The sequence below is a fragment of the Apium graveolens genome, chromosome 7 (assembly GCF_009905375.1).
Source record: "Apium graveolens cultivar Ventura chromosome 7, ASM990537v1, whole genome shotgun sequence".
In the NCBI taxonomy this organism is placed as follows: domain Eukaryota; kingdom Viridiplantae; phylum Streptophyta; class Magnoliopsida; order Apiales; family Apiaceae; genus Apium; species Apium graveolens.
This window is the reverse complement of record NC_133653.1, coordinates 77,230,850-77,247,093: the sequence shown is the minus strand read 5'-3', so window position 1 is coordinate 77,247,093 and position 16,244 is coordinate 77,230,850. Positions and strand designations below refer to the sequence as shown.

The following is a 16,244-nucleotide window of genomic DNA, read 5'->3' as shown; positions in this document are numbered from 1 at the left end:
AACCCAAAAATGATTACTTGATAAATTTACAGTTAATTGCCATTATCTGCCACAAGTTATAATTATACATAATTTGATTCTCAAAATAGAATGCCTGATCTACCCATAGATCTACCTCTGCAGCTATAGCAGCTACAACATCATCGGGAAGACGCGGGACGCTTCCCACGCGCTTGCGCTGGGTCTGCTGGAGTCTGGCCATCTTTCCTAACTGTTGTTGTGTGATGAAGAAATAAAGCAAGAGTGAGCCTTACAGCTCGCAAGATAATATATAGTGATAACAATAATATAAGTATCTAAATGGATACTTACTAAAATCTTTTATCAAGTGTAAGATAATTACTTACTGGATATAAGTTTTAAAAGAAGATGAAGTTACCAATTACTTCACTATACTTATACCATTTTTTAGAAATCTACTTGAACTACTACTGTTCGAAGTATAATAAGATTCACGAGGTCATCCCATAGATGAGACCACAAATAAAACTTGAAAATATTTGATCTTTCAAATATTTTGAAAAGAAATGAAGTTACGAGATACTTCATTCAATTGATACACCAATAAAAATGTTTGACCCTGTCAATGCTTCGGCAACCACCCATTAGTAGCCTTTCGATCGAAATGCTACGGGTAGTGTTGCAGAATTATCCAAATGGATGATGAACTCATTACGGGAGTTTGCCGCGCCAGGAAGACCACTTACGATGATCAGTCGTAGTAGTACAACCCCACCATTTTCTACATGTAGAGGAGAACCTGTCGGATTTACTTGTCAACCGAACACTGAACTCCTAAGGAATGGACCGCCTTAGCGGAACTTCCAGGCCATTTGGGCCAATATAATAAGGCTGGGCCGGCGCCACTCGACCACTTACGCCACTCCTAGTTCAGATGAAATCCATGACTCTGAAACGTAAAGCTCGTTCCCCCTTTCCCCAAGTAGAACTTGTTGATACGGCTCCACCAAGAAGTCGTATCTAGTTGGAAAGGAAAACTCACCGATATTTCCCAGGCGATGCCTGTTAATGGATTAACTTGTTCCAAGAATTTTACTTCCCGAGTGTTGGGTAAGTAATCAATTCATTTAACCAAACAACAACCTTGTTGCGAATATAAAACACACCACTGAGCCGGATCCCTCAGGTTTTGAGCGAGTATTTAAATCCCCTTAAAAGGAAGATCTTAAATATAAAAATGAGTTTTGGGATCCGTTCTATCTTTTAAAAATCATTTTGAAGACTCGAAAACACTTTATAGAGTGTTTGGAGTAAAGCTGATTTAATGAAGTAAATCAGTCCCCAGAATATTTAGAAAATGACTGAATATTATTATTTAAATAATATTCCCATAAAGAATAATCTTTATAAAATAATTGAAGTAGAAGTATTAAAACTTATACTTGAAATGAGTATTAAATAACCAAAGATATACTTATATGAAAGTACTATCTTTATTTGAATAATCGAAAATAAGTTTGATTATTTACACCTTATTCTTTAATAAAATAAAGAACAAATCTCAGCAAATAATCGGAGTCATAGATCCTCAAATGAATATTTAAATAATATTCATTAAATAATATAACTGAGTCATAAGCCCTCGAATGAATATTCAAATAATATTCATTAAATAAAATAAAGTGAGTCATACATCCTCAATTGAATATTCAAATAATATTCATTTAATACAAAGGAGTCATACGCCTTCGAATAATATTCGAAATAATATTCAATAATAAAATAAAGTTAAAGTTATCGAATAAACCTTATTCGATTAATAGTTTTGAAAACTATGACCATATATATATATATAAGTATATATATATATATTTATATTTATATCCATATATACAAAATCTACTCGGGAGCCTCGACTCCCGGTTTTATAAAATATTTCCACCTTTGGGTCCCTATACTAAGGGTATATGTAAATTACCGCTATCCTCTAGCATAGGTATTATCAACAATTATATATGGAAAGAATACAAAACAGGCATGCATATATATATACCATAGCAGCATGCTTCAATATATATAACAACATTTGCTAATTAACCAACATGCATCTATCGCAAGATAATGCAAATACATATATTCATCACAACAACAGTTATAACGGGTAGAAAACTTGCCTGAGCGACTTGGGGTGATAAAAGGCTCGGGACGAGTCTGGTAACCTATAAACAACAAGTAAGTTGGAATTAAACCAAAGTCACTTGTAAATCTATACTTTAACTAACTTAGACTCTAACGCTTGTTTTGCGCTTACTGATTTGCTTAAGTCACTCGGGTACCCTCGGCTCCACCATTTTTAATAATTTAACCTTTACGAGTTTTAAGGCGATTCCTTCGTGAGTGTCTTACCAACTGCCTAACACACTTACCATAAATGTTTCATACATTAATTAACCCTTTTTGGTCTTTAACCTATGTTTCAAAGTAAGGCGAGGGGAAAAGTTTCGTTCGCGAAACGCCGTTACTTGAAACGGTCGTTTCTCCTAAACCGTGCATCAGAATCGAACGAACTACATATCAAAACGAAGCTCGTAACATAAGCTATCTAAACATGGCAGTAGTCATAATCTAGCAGGGGGTTCTCGGGTCCTAATGTTATGCACAAAAACAGTCTAAAGAAAATCGGACGTTACGACGGCTATGTTTACGCGATTTCCCAATTTTAAACCATTCAAAACCAACCTCAAATCCAACATACAACCAACATCCATCCTTACCACATCATAACAACCCCAACCAATTCAATTTTAACATTCATACTTATGCCTAAGCTTAACTTTAACCATACTTAAGTTCTTTTAATCAAAACAACAACACTTACCATTCCATTTCAATACCAATTCAATCCCAAACTCTAAATCACCAACATCAAGCTACAATATCATCCTACTAATCAAAATTATCTTATAATACATAGGAAACTAGGGTTTGGAGATGATATACCTTCCTTGAAGTGGTGGGAGGAGCTAGGAAGCCTTAAGAAGCTTTGAGAAGTCTTAGGAATGCTTGAATCTTCAAGGAAAACAAGAAAAATTTCAAGTTAAAAACTTGAAAACACTATTCATAGTCTTCTTCTTTGATTAAATGAAGAAGATGGAGAAGGAATTGATGGCTTAAACTCATGATATAGCCATAACTAAGCATGAAGATGATTAGGGAATTAACTCACCAATTTAGGAAGCTTGGATCTTTGATTTTGAAATTCTTGCTCTTTTGAATAGTAAAAAGCCGAGAGCTCTTCAAGAACAAGCCTTGGTTCTTTTTGATTTTGATGAAAAAATGATTTTGCTTGGCTTGGTTGATTGTTTTTGTGTTTGATTTAGTCAATTACCTTGTTGCCCTTGAATTTGTGTGGTTAAAAAGTCACCACATCTCCTTCCTTCCCATGTCATGCTTGTGTCATCCTCATGATGTCATCCTCCCCTCCTTGTCCTCTTCTCATTGGTTGGGTGACATCATCCTCTCTAATCCCTTTGATTAACTTCCTAATTGTTTGCCTAATGACCGCTGATCTGTTATACGGTTCGCTTAACTTTCGTTTTCGTTTATCGTTTGAAGGATCATACCCGGGATCTTATTACTTAGGTTCCCTTAACCTTTCTCAATACATTATATTTCTTTTTTTTTATGATCCTCTATCATAATCCTTTAATTTAAATCCTTTTTATCCTGTTACCTTATACTCAATTCTCTCCGTATCTAGTGGATTTCCGGGAAAAACCAAAGTGTTCGGAATTGGATTCTGACGATCTTTACATACACTTATATACTACATAGAGTACTAATAATATCCCAGAAGATCAATAACAGAACCCCTACATAGTGTGGCTTGAAAAGTTTTCTCATACAGCAAAAACACTATTCATAAGGGTTTCAAAATTTCCCAAAAATTGGGGTTATTACAGTCTCCCCTCCTTAAATGGATTCCGTCCCGGAATCAGATAGAAAATGAATAGGGATACTTTCTTAGCATTACACTTTCTAACTCTCAAGTAAATTTTCCCACATTGTGGTTCTTCCATCAAACTCTGAATAGTTTGATAACCCTTCTCCTAAGCACTTGTTCCTTTTTCAATCTATAACCCTTCCTGGTTGCTCCATATAGGTTACGTCTGGTTGCATGTATATGCGCTCATATGCCCCTATTTATCTGTCATCCGAATTACATTTCCTTAACATTGGTACGTGAAACACGTTACGACCTGCTACATGTTCGGGGTTTGGGCTAGCTCATATGCTAACTTCCCAAACGTCTTAATATATCCAAGGGTCCAACAAATTGTAGACTTAGCTTTCCTTTCTTTCCGAACCTCATCAATCCTTTCCAAGGGATATCTATAACATTACTAGGTCCCCTATTTCATACTCTTTATCCTTTCGTGTCAAATCAACATACTTATCATGTCCATCTTGGGCTACTACCAGCCGTCCTCTAATTAGATCTATCGTATCCTTGGTCCTTTGGACTACTGCGGGTCCGAGCATCTTGCGCTCTACAACTTCATCCTAACATAAGGGAGATCGACATTGTCTTCCCTCAAGGATCTCATAAGGCGATATCTCAATACTGACATATGATCTATTGTCGTAAGAAAACTCAATCCGCGTTATGTGATCATTCCAATTTCTTTCAAGTCTATTGCACAGACTCTCATTATAGCTTCTAGCATTATAGCTTTTGCTTCTTAATACCCATTCTTTTCCAGTTCGTAATCGCTACTACCTTCCGTTCCTAATATTATACTGGTTATACTTTTGCTCGCTAGCGTTCTATAACCTTTTAATAACCACGTCAACCTTAGTATTACGAATGTGTTCCCATTCTGAATACCACCATAACTTTACTACTCCTTTTTCAGCTGCTTCTATCTTTGGAAGCTTGATCAATCATATAGAAGTAAAGGAATTTGTTGAGAGATCACTATGATCATGAACACTTGTTATATCGCATAGTTAGTACAGAAGGTGGCCAGCCTTTAGTACTTGACAAGCAATTAAACAATAGATGGTATCCTACTAGGCTTCTATCACACAGATAGATAGTCATTCGACAATACCTCCCCTTCTAGAAGGGTTGTTCTTCTCAGCTTACATGAAATGAAAAGAAGAGAAAAGAACGAACTGAAGAGAATTGTATATTCATAAAAAAATTTATTGCCATAAAATATCTGGCTTGGAATCTACCTCTGAACTATAGAGGTTTGTCATAGGAGAACAAATCATATACGTATATAAATCAACATTAAGCATTATAGCATCGTATTTCCCATGCCTAAATATTTTCGCTATCCCGCCCATCATTCTATGGACCCATGCTCTTCCTCGAGCTTATACACAATCACCTTTGAAACTCCTGCGATATCGAAAATCGAACCTGGGGTCTCATTCTAGACATCATCGTTACTTGAATTCTATGCTTGCACCGCAACCTTCCTCGTATAATAATACGACTCTCTATTGATAAGAAAGAATAAATATACAATAGGTAGATACTTTACTTAATTAGTCTATCAATGATAACTTATACACTACCACGACCCGATTAGTGGTACTCAATCTCAACACCCATTCCAATACAACTCTCATGGTTGTAATCAGCTCATTACTCGCAGAATCATTACTGCATTACTATGGTCCACCACTGACCTACTATAGTCATTCATTTTCCTTGAAGTCTTAATAGCTAACCATACGGAGTCCATACATATCGTATCGAATTCTTCTAAGGAGGTAACATAATCACCATTCATGATTCATGAAGAACACTCCTGATCCTGACATACATACATGACATGAAGCAAATAAAATTGCAGAAGAGTTTCCATCAAAGCAACGATAGCAGGTTAATACCATTCTTAATCATATGTCTTAAACAGAAGACTTAACTCAAAGGTTCGTCTAGTCCTTTTTGAAACATGGTCCTGGCTTATCTCAAGATAGGACCTTCTAAGATAGATAGCCCGTTCATGGCGATTACACGAATTAAACCTTTACCAACTACTATTACGGTTGGGTATTGCACAGTCATCAGAAGGAATATCAATCTTCCAAACCATAATACAACCTTCACAGCTTTAACCATCATCACTGTATTCCTCTCGCACGAGCGCCTATAATTATTCTCTTACATTTAAAGTGTCGGCCACCTTTTTGGCCTTTCCTGATAGTAAATTTTCCTTACAGTCAATGTCGTCTTAACCACTTTCACTAATTTTCTACCCTATTTCCGATCACTGCTTGAGTGAAGATGTTTTCCTTAAAATTAGATGAGTAAAAAAAAAATTACCATTTTTTTCCCATAAGTTATCCCCTCAGTCTTTAGAGGTTAATCACTGTCATGACTGACTCTTAATCATACTTAGAACATCTTTTATCCTGGGCCCTAATTGCCCTGAACAATTTCGACCTTTGCTGGTTCGATTCATACTTTCTCGTGGTTCAACACGTGCCCCACTTGGCATTATTATAATTACATCATATTTCCTTTATCAACATTTCTATTCTTGAGAATTTTGAATATTACCTTTCTCCTTGTAAAACCTCTAAGGTTATCCTTCAATCGTTCCTCCTGTATTCCCTAGATACAGGGCATATCAAGATACCATTTACTAATACTAGAACCATTGTCTATATACTTCTGAAAATTTCTCCACTGATTCTTAAAGGTTGTTGTTACCTTAACCCTTTCCCAATCATACTGTCAAAACTCATACTGTCCCTATTAAGGGTGAAATGCCAACCTTTATGCATTCCCTTAGGATTCATTTTAAGTTACCGATGTTCTATCCTTAATTCCACCTTTAAAAGGTACCTGCATCCTTCCATGGATAAATCAAGTCATATACCCCTGATAAGGGTGTCTTATTCAATCATTCCCACCTCGATAGTCTATACCTAACTTCATAATAGCATCCTTATTCAAATTGAGGTCAATCCATATGGCCTCCAAAAGATAACAATGGTCATCCGCTTTTCTCGCCTAATTTGGTAACGCTAACAAGGATGTTCTGGAAGATATTGGTCGTGTTCAACGTGAACTTCTTCTTAATAATTCCTTATTTACTTTTGTTGTTTATCTCAACAGTCATCTCAATGTTGGGATATCTCTCATACCTGGCGTCTCCCTTTCTGAGTATCGAGCCACCGGTCTTACATTTCACATTATTGAAGGTCACTTTCTTCATCCAATTTTCCTACTTTTTTACTTTCTTGTCTCTTTAGTCTATCCGCGTCTTATTATTTATCCTTCGAACTATCTCAAGGTTTCCTCGAATCCTCCCAACTTACAGGGGATATATGTATCTCTTATACCTTCCACCATCAATTTAACTCGTGGTGAATCACCCTCATCCTGACGATTACATACTTTTCTATTTCTATTACTACGAGTCTTTAGGGTTTCCTCATACCCAACTCCCTTATCATTCTTCAAACTCCATTGCCTTTATATTCCTTTCCACTTCAGTTTCTTTTTATTTTCCTTTCTCTTATCATTATTTCATGAACCAACACAACATAAGCATTGATTTCATACATCCCGTCATTCTGGATTCGTGTCCTCAGAACGAATCTTGATAACTTTAACAACTTAGATTCATAATTCATCATACTCGTCTGCCTTTGTTCTGACTCTAAAGCTTTTACACTATCTCCATAACCTTGGGAATTACTTTCCCGAAACAATTGACTGAACTTTAATCAGTTTATTCTAACCTCTGGCTCCGTGCCTTTCTTGGTCTTTCACCAATGGTGGCCCTTCTCTTAGGAGGGTAAGTGACAAAAATAGTCTTTTGTGGTTCATCAATCATTTTGAATCTCAAATGATTCCTATATTTCCTTTAGCCAGGCTCTTGCCTCGGCTGGTCAGCTTGTTCCTTGGAACTCTGAGAGCTTAGCGACTTAAAGGTCATGAAAGAATTTCCTACCGCATTGTTTCCTCAAGGTGGTGGTTGGGAATAATAGTCTAAGTTTTGTCTAGAAAGGGCCATAAATTATCATATAGGAGTACCGTCTCGGGTCTCCTTTCCTTACTCAACTTCTGTTTCTTAAGTCTGAACATTTCCCCCTCCTCCCCATAATCGGGGTCATCCTTCATATTTTAAATCCTCATTTTCACTTCATTATGTTATGGGTTCCTTCTATCTTGATGGCGACCTCCCTGACTATCACGTTCAGGGTTTGCTCTAAATCTTATTCCTCAAACTAGCTGTCATCTAAGATCTCATCTTTAAGCTCTTGAACATTTGGAACCCAAATTCTGTAGGAATACCTCATTATTCCCTTATCATCTTTCTCGATATTAATCTTTTATCTAATTGTTGGCTCTCTGCCTTCATTCATAACTCTTTCTGGCACAATATGTTCTTTTCCGATCATTCGGTCTGTATTGCAATCTCAAACGGCTTTTCGGTACCGGCTCCGGTTACCTTCACTTCTATTTCCATTTTCTCACAATCTCTTATAAACTCTCCCAAAGACATTATCATCTTGAGTCTCTCCTTTTTACTAAGGGCATCAGCCACCACATTGGCTTTCCCCGAATGATAAAGAATCTCCCAATCAATATTCTTGATTAGCTCTAACCGCCTCCTCTGGCGTATGTTGAGCTCTTTCTACGCAAAATGTACTAGAGCTCCTATGGTTTGTGTAAATCTCGCACTTCTCTCCATACAAGTAGTGCCTCCAATCTTTAGAGCAAAACTATTTCCACGAGCCCAAGCTCATGGGTGGGGATATCGAACTTTATATCCCCTTAATTGTCTTGACGTGTACGCGATTACCTTGCTGTGCTGTATAAGAAGCACCCTAATTCCTTATGCGAAGCGTCACTTACAAATCACAAAATCTCTTTTTTTTCCCTCCGGCAATGCCAACATAGGGGCCGTCACCAACCTTTGCTTCAGTTCTTAAAAGCTGTTCTCGCATTTCTCTGCCTATTCGAACTTCTTAGTCTTATGAGTAAGCCGCGTTAAAGGGGCTACTATCTTTACAAACTTGAACGAACCTCCGGTAGTCGACCTAACCATGGTCATCAATTCATCAGTGGTCCTTTATTCATTCTTGTCAGGATCCTCCATGGGATCCTCCTCAACAACTATCCCTTCTAGGACAACATCCTCAACCGCTACATCCTCAATATCAACATCATCCGGTCCTGTATTAGGACACTCTATCGGATCCACAATCCGATCTCCAATTAGTAATAAAACATCATCGCGTTGTTGCTCCTCAACCTCAGGGTTCGGAGTCCCGCTACCATGTACGATAACGAACTACGCTACTATCACGATATTTATAGGGGTTCCCATAAGGGTTTTAATTGTCAGTACTACGTTAGGTAGTCCGACTATGAACTTGGCAAGAGTTCTTATTATCTTAGTGAACTTATTATCTTAACGTCCCATCATCTCTGAGGTTTATAACGCTTTGCTCTGATACCATTTCTGTAACACCCCCAGATCCGGGTCGTCACGGTCTTTCTTTCCACAATTTCACTTCACTTAATTAATAATAATAACCTTATGCTGTGACCCCACACTAACACACACCACAACCCGTTATAGTCTCAGAGATGAAATAGAAATAAGTACAAGTCTTTGAATCCACAATTTAAAAGTTATTACAACCCAAAAATGATTACTTGATAAATTTACAGTTAATTGCCATTATCTTCCACAAGTTATAATTATACATAATTTGATTCTCAAAATAGAATGCCTGATCTACCCATAGATCTACCTCTGCAGCTATAGCAGCTACAACATCATCGGGAAGACGCGGGACGCTTCCCACGCGCTTGCGCTGGGTCTGCTGGAGTCTGGCCATCTTTCCTAACTGTTGTTGTGTGATGAAGAAATAAAGCAAGAGTGAGCCTTACAGCTCGCAAGATAATATATAGTGATAACAATAATATAAGTATCTAAATGGATACTTACTAGAATCTTTTATCAAGTGTAAGATAATTACTTACTGGATATAAGTTTTAAAAGAAGATGAAGTTACCAATTACTTCACTATACTTATACCATTTTTTAGAAATCTACTTGAACTACTACTGTTCGAAGTATAATAAGATTCACGAGGTCATCCCATAGATGAGACCATCTTTGAAATATTTTGAAAAGAAATAAAGTTACGAGATACTTCATTCAATGGATAAACCAATAAAAATGTTTGACCCTGTCAATGCTTCGGCAACCACCCATTAGTAGCCTTTCGATCGAAATGCTACGGGTAGTGTTGCAGAATTATCCAAATGGATGATGAACTCATTACGAGAGTTTGCCGCGCCAGGAAGACCACTTACGATGATCAGTCGTAGTAGTACAACCCCACCATTTTCTACATGTAGAGGAGAACCTGTCGGATTTACTTGTCAACCGAACACTGAACTCCTAAGGAATGGACCGCCTTAGCGGAACTTCCAGGCCATTTGGGCCAATATAATAAGGCTGGGCCGGTGCCACTCGACCACTTACGCCACTCCTAGTTCAGATGAAATCCATGACTCTGAAACGTAAAGCTCGTTCCCCCTTTCCCCAAGTAGAACTTGTTGATACGGCTCCACCAAGAAGTCGTATCTAGTTGGAAAGGAAAACTCACCGATATTTCCCAGGCGATGCCTGTTAATGGATTAACTTGTTCCAAGAATTTTACTTCCCGAGTGTTGGGTAAGTAATCAATTCATTTAACCAAACAGCAACCTTGTTGCGAATATAAAATACACCACAGAGCCGGATCCCTCAGGTTTTGAGCGAGTATTTAAATCCCCTTAAAAGGAAGATCTTAAATATAAAAATGAGTTTTGGGATCCGCTCTATCTTTTAAAAATCATTTTGAAGACTCGAAAACACTTTATAGAGTGTTTGGAGTAAAGCTGATTTAATGAAGTAAATCAGTCCCCAGAATATTTAGAAAATGACTGAATATTATTATTTAAATAATATTCCCATAAAGAATAATCTTTATAAAATAATTGAAGTAGAAGTATTAAAACTTATACTTGAAATGAGTATTAAATAACCAAAGATATACTTATATGAAAGTACTATCTTTATTTGAATAATCGAAAATAAGTTTGATTATTTACACCTTATTCTTTAATAAAATAAAGAACAAATCTCAGCAAATAATCGGAGTCATAGATCCTCAAATGAATATTTAAATAATATTCATTAAATAATATAACTGAGTCATAAGCCCTCGAATGAATATTCAAATAATATTCATTAAATAAAATAAAGTGAGTTATACATCCTCAATTGAATATTCAAATAATATTCATTTAATACAAAGGAGTCATACGCCTTCGAATAATATTCGAAATAATATTCAATAATAAAATAAAGTTAAAGTTATCGAATAAACCTTATTCGATTAATAGTTTTGAAAACTATGACCATATATATATATAAGTATATATATATATTTATATTTATATCCATATATACAAAATCTACTCGGGAGCCTCGACTCCCGGTTTTAGAAAATATTTCCACCTTTGGGTCCCTATACTAAGGGTATATACAAATTACCGCTATCCTCTAGCATAGGTATTATCAACAATTATATATGGAAAGAATACGAAAAAGACATGCATATATATATATACCATAGCAGCATGCTTCAATATATATAACAACATTTGCTAATTAACCAACATGCATCTATCGCAAGATAATGCAAATACATATATTCATCACAACAACAGTTATAACGGGTAGAAAACTTGCCTGAGCGACTTGGGGTGATAAAAGGCTCGGGACGAGTCTGGTAACCTATAAACAACAAGTAAGTTGGAATTAAACCAAATTCACTTGTAAATCTATACTTTAACTAACTTAGACTCTAACGCTTGTTTTGCGCTTACTGATTTGCTTAAGTCACTCGGGTACCCTCGGCTCCACCATTTTTAATAATTTAACCTTTACGAGTTTTAAGGCGATTCTTTCGCGAGTGTCTTACCAACTGCCTAACACACTTACCATAAATGTTTCATACATTAATTAACCCTTTTTGGTCTTTAACCTATGTTTCAAAGTAAGGCGAGGGGAAAAGTTTCGTTCGCGAAACGCCGTTACTTGAAACGGTCGTTTCTCCTAAACCGTGCATCGGAATCGAACGAACTACATATCAAAACGAAGCTCGTAACATGAGATATCTAAACATGGCAGTAGTCATAATCTAGCAGGGGGTTCTCGGGTCCTAATATTATGCACAAAAACAGTCTAAAGAAAATCGGACGTTACGACGGCTATGTTTACGCGATTTCCCAATTTTAAACCATTCAAAACAAACCACAAACCAACCTCAAATCCAACATACAACCAACATCCATCCTTACCACATCATAACAACCCCAACCAATTCAATTTTAACATTCATACTTATGCCTAAGCTTAACTTTAACCATACTTAAGTTCTTTTAATCAAAACAACAACACTTACCATTCCATTTCAATACCAATTCAATCCCAAACTCTAAATCACCAACATCAAGCTACAATATCATCCTACTAATCAAAATCATCTTATAATACATAGGAAACTAGGGTTTGGAGATGATATACCTTCCTTGAAGTGGTGGGAGGAGCTAGGAAGCCTTAAGAAGCTTTGAGAAGTCTTAGGAATGCTTGAATCTTCAAGGAAAACAAGAAAAATTTCAAGTTAAAAACTTGAAAACACTATTCATAGTCTTCTTCTTTGATTAAATGAAGAAGATGGAGAAGGAATTGATGGCTTAAACTCATGATATAGCCCTAACTAAGCATGAAGATGATTAGGGAATTAACTCACCAATTTAGGAAGCTTGGATCTTTGATTTTGAAATTCTTGCTCTTTTGAATAGTAAAAAGCCGAGAGCTCTTCAAGAACAAGCCTTGGTTCTTTTTGATTTTGATGAAAAAATGATTTTGCTTGGCTTGGTTGATTGTTTTTGTGTTTGATTTAGTCAATTACCTTGTTGCCCTTGAATTTGTGTGGTTAAAAAGTCACCACATCTCCTTCCTTCCCATGTCATGCTTGTGTCATCCTCATGATGTCATCCTCCCCTCCTTGTCCTCTTCTCATTGGTTGGGTGACATCATCCTCTCTAATCCCTTTGATTAACTTCCTAATTGTTTGCCTAATGACCGCTGATCTGTTATACGGTTCGCTTAACTTTCGTTTTCGTTTATCGTTTGAAGGATCATACCCGGGATCTTATTACTTAGGTTCCCTTAACCTTTCTCAATACATTATATTTCTTTTTTTCTATGATCCTCTATCATAATCCTTTAATTTAAATCCTTTTTATCCTGTTACCTTATACTCAATTCTCTCCGTATCTAGTGGATTTCCGGGAAAAACCAAAGTGTTCGGAATTGGATTCTGACGATCTTTACATACACTTATATACTACATAGAGTACTAATAATATCCCAGAAGATCAATAACAGAACCCCTACATAGTGTGGCTTGAAAAGTTTTCTCATACAGCAAAAACACTATTCCTAAGGGTTTCAAAATTTCCCAAAAATTGGGGTTATTACACCCCGAATAACCATCCAGAAGACAATAGTACTCATGACCAGCCAACCTGTCAAACATCTGATCAATGAAGGGCAAGGGAAAGTGATCCTTCCTAGTGGCCTTGTTTAGCTTCCTGTAGTCCATACAAACTCTCCACCCCATGACTGTCCGTGTAGGAATAAGCTCATTCTTCTCATTTGCTACCACAGTAATATCACCTTTCTTTGGTACACATTGAACCGGGCTTACCCATAAACTGTCAGAGATAGGATAAATGATCCCTGCATCTAGCCACTTCGGAATTTCCTTCTTTACTACTTCCTTCATAATTGGATTAAGTCTTCTTTGCTGCTCGACTGTGGGCTTGCTACCTTCTTCTAGCAGAATTTTATGCATGCAGTAAGAAGGGTTGATTCCCTTGATATCTGCTATAGTCCATCCAATTGCTGATTTGAACTCTCTCAGAATTCTCAAAAGTTTTTCCTCATCGCTACCTGAAAGGTCAAATGCAATAATAACAGGCAGAGTAGATGCATCACCTAAAAAAGCATACCTCAAATGTTCCGGTAAAGGCTTAAGCTCAAGAGTAGGAGCTTCCTCAATAGAAGGCTTGAGGCGTTTAGGAGCTTTGCTCAATTCTTCCATTCCAAGAGATTCAAAAGGCATATATATCTTCCTTTTCCAGGGAGACGCATTCAAATATTGTAATTGCTCATCTCCTTCGTCATCTTTATTGTCTGAATTTCCCAACAAGGCTTTTTCTAAGGCATCAGACCTTAGCATTTGATCAAGTTCCGATGTGACCACCGAGTTGACCAACTCGAATTTTAAGCACTCGTTATTATTAGTAGGAAATTTCATAACATTGAACACATTGAAAGTCATATCCTGATCCAACACTCACATTGTAAGCTCACCCTTCTGCACATCAATCAAGGTCCAGCCAGTTGCCAAGAAGGGCCTTCCCAAGATTATGGGAATCTTCTTATCCTCCTCGAAATCAAGAATGACGAAATCAGCAGGGAAGATGATTTTATCCATCTTGACCAAGACATCCTCCGCAATACCTCTTAGATATGTAATAGAACGGTCAACCAACTGCAAGGTCGTATAAGTTGGTTTGAGATCATGTAAGTCAAATTTCTTGAAGATTGACAAGGGCATCAGATTAATGCTAGCTCCCAAGTCACATAAGCATCTGTCAAAAGACATTTTTCCAATAGTACATGGAATAGTGAAGCTTCCTGGATTCTAAAGCTTTGGAGGCAACTTCTGCTGCAACACAACACTGCATTCCTCCGTGAGAGCAACAGTCTCTAAATCATCTAGCTTCACCTTTTGAGAGAGAATACCTTTTATAAACTTTGCATAACTAGGCATTTGCTCGAGAGCCTCGGTGAAAGGTATGTTTATATGAAGTTTCTTGAACACCTCCAGAAACTTCTCGAATTGCTTGTCCAACTTTTTCTTCTGCAGCCTCTTAGGAAAAGGCGGTGGAGGATAGATCTGTTTCCCCCCTGTATTACCCTCAGACATAGTGTGCTCAATAGTAGTCTTCCTTGGTTCCACTTCTTCATCCTGCTGCTTTGTTTCTTCCTCAACCCCAGCTTCTTTAGTCAACTCTTGAGTGTGATCGGGATTTGCAACCTTCCCAGACCTCAAAGTAATTGCCTTTACCTGCTCCTTAGCTTCCTTCTTTCCTGGTACTTCAGTGTCACTAGGCAATGTACCAGGTTGACGATTTAGCAAGACATTGGCAATTTTCCCAATTTGATTTTCCAAGGTCTTGATAGAAACAACTTGACTCTTGTACATGAGCTTCAACTCCTCTAATTTATATTTTTCATTAGCTTGTTACAGCTGGAGTTGTTGTTTTGGTGCATACTACGGTTGCTAAAATCCAGGGGGCATATACTACTTAGATGGATACTGCTGATAAGGCTGTCGAACCACATTCTGAGCATTGCTCCAACTGAAATTAGGATAATTGTGGTTGTTAGGATGATAGGTGGCTGGCACAGGTTGCTGCGATCGCTGTAAGTTGCTCACGAACTGAGCTGATTCATTAGAAATTACGTACTGATCAGTCTCATGGGCACCAGCACAAAGCTCACAGACACTAGTAATTTGATTAACTCCGTAATTAGCCAAAGTGTCCACCTTCATTGTCAAAGCCTTAAGTTGGGCAGCTATAGCAGTTGCTGCATCCAACTCCAGAATTCTTGCTACTTTTCCCTGAGTCAGTCTCTGGGAAGGATATTGGTACTCATTAGCAACCATCAGTTCAATAATTTCATAAGCTTTATCGTAGCTCTTAGCCCATAAGGCTCCTTCTGATGCTGCATCAAGCATGGGCCTAGAAGTAGGACCCAATCCATTGTACAAACAGTTGATAATCATCCAATCATGCATGCTATGGTGTGGGCACTTCCTTAGCATCTCCTTATATCGATCCCAAGCCTTACACAGAGATTCTCCAGTTTGCTGCGTGAACTGGGTAAGAGCATTCCTGATTGCTGCAGTCTTTGTCATGGGAAAAAATTTAGTGAGAAACTTTTGAGCAAGATCTTCCCAAGTTGTGATAGGCCCTTCCGATAGAGAGGGTAACCAACACTTAGCTTTGTCCTTCAAAGAGAATGGGAGAGTCGCAGCATGATAGCATCTTCAGTCACACCATTGAACTTGAAAGTGTCGCAGATCTCGATGAAATCCCTGAT

The 16,244-nt window shown here is 37.4% G+C and overlaps 1 non-coding gene across 1 annotated transcript; it reads left to right on the top strand.

Moving 5' to 3' along the window:
* Positions 1 to 15,937: 15,937 nt before the first annotated feature.
* LOC141675329 (small nucleolar RNA R71) lies at positions 15,938 to 16,044 on the top strand. Its single transcript, XR_012555987.1, has one exon. It is a non-coding gene; the product is annotated as a small nucleolar RNA R71 (small nucleolar RNA).
* Positions 16,045 to 16,244: the final 200 nt, after the last annotated feature.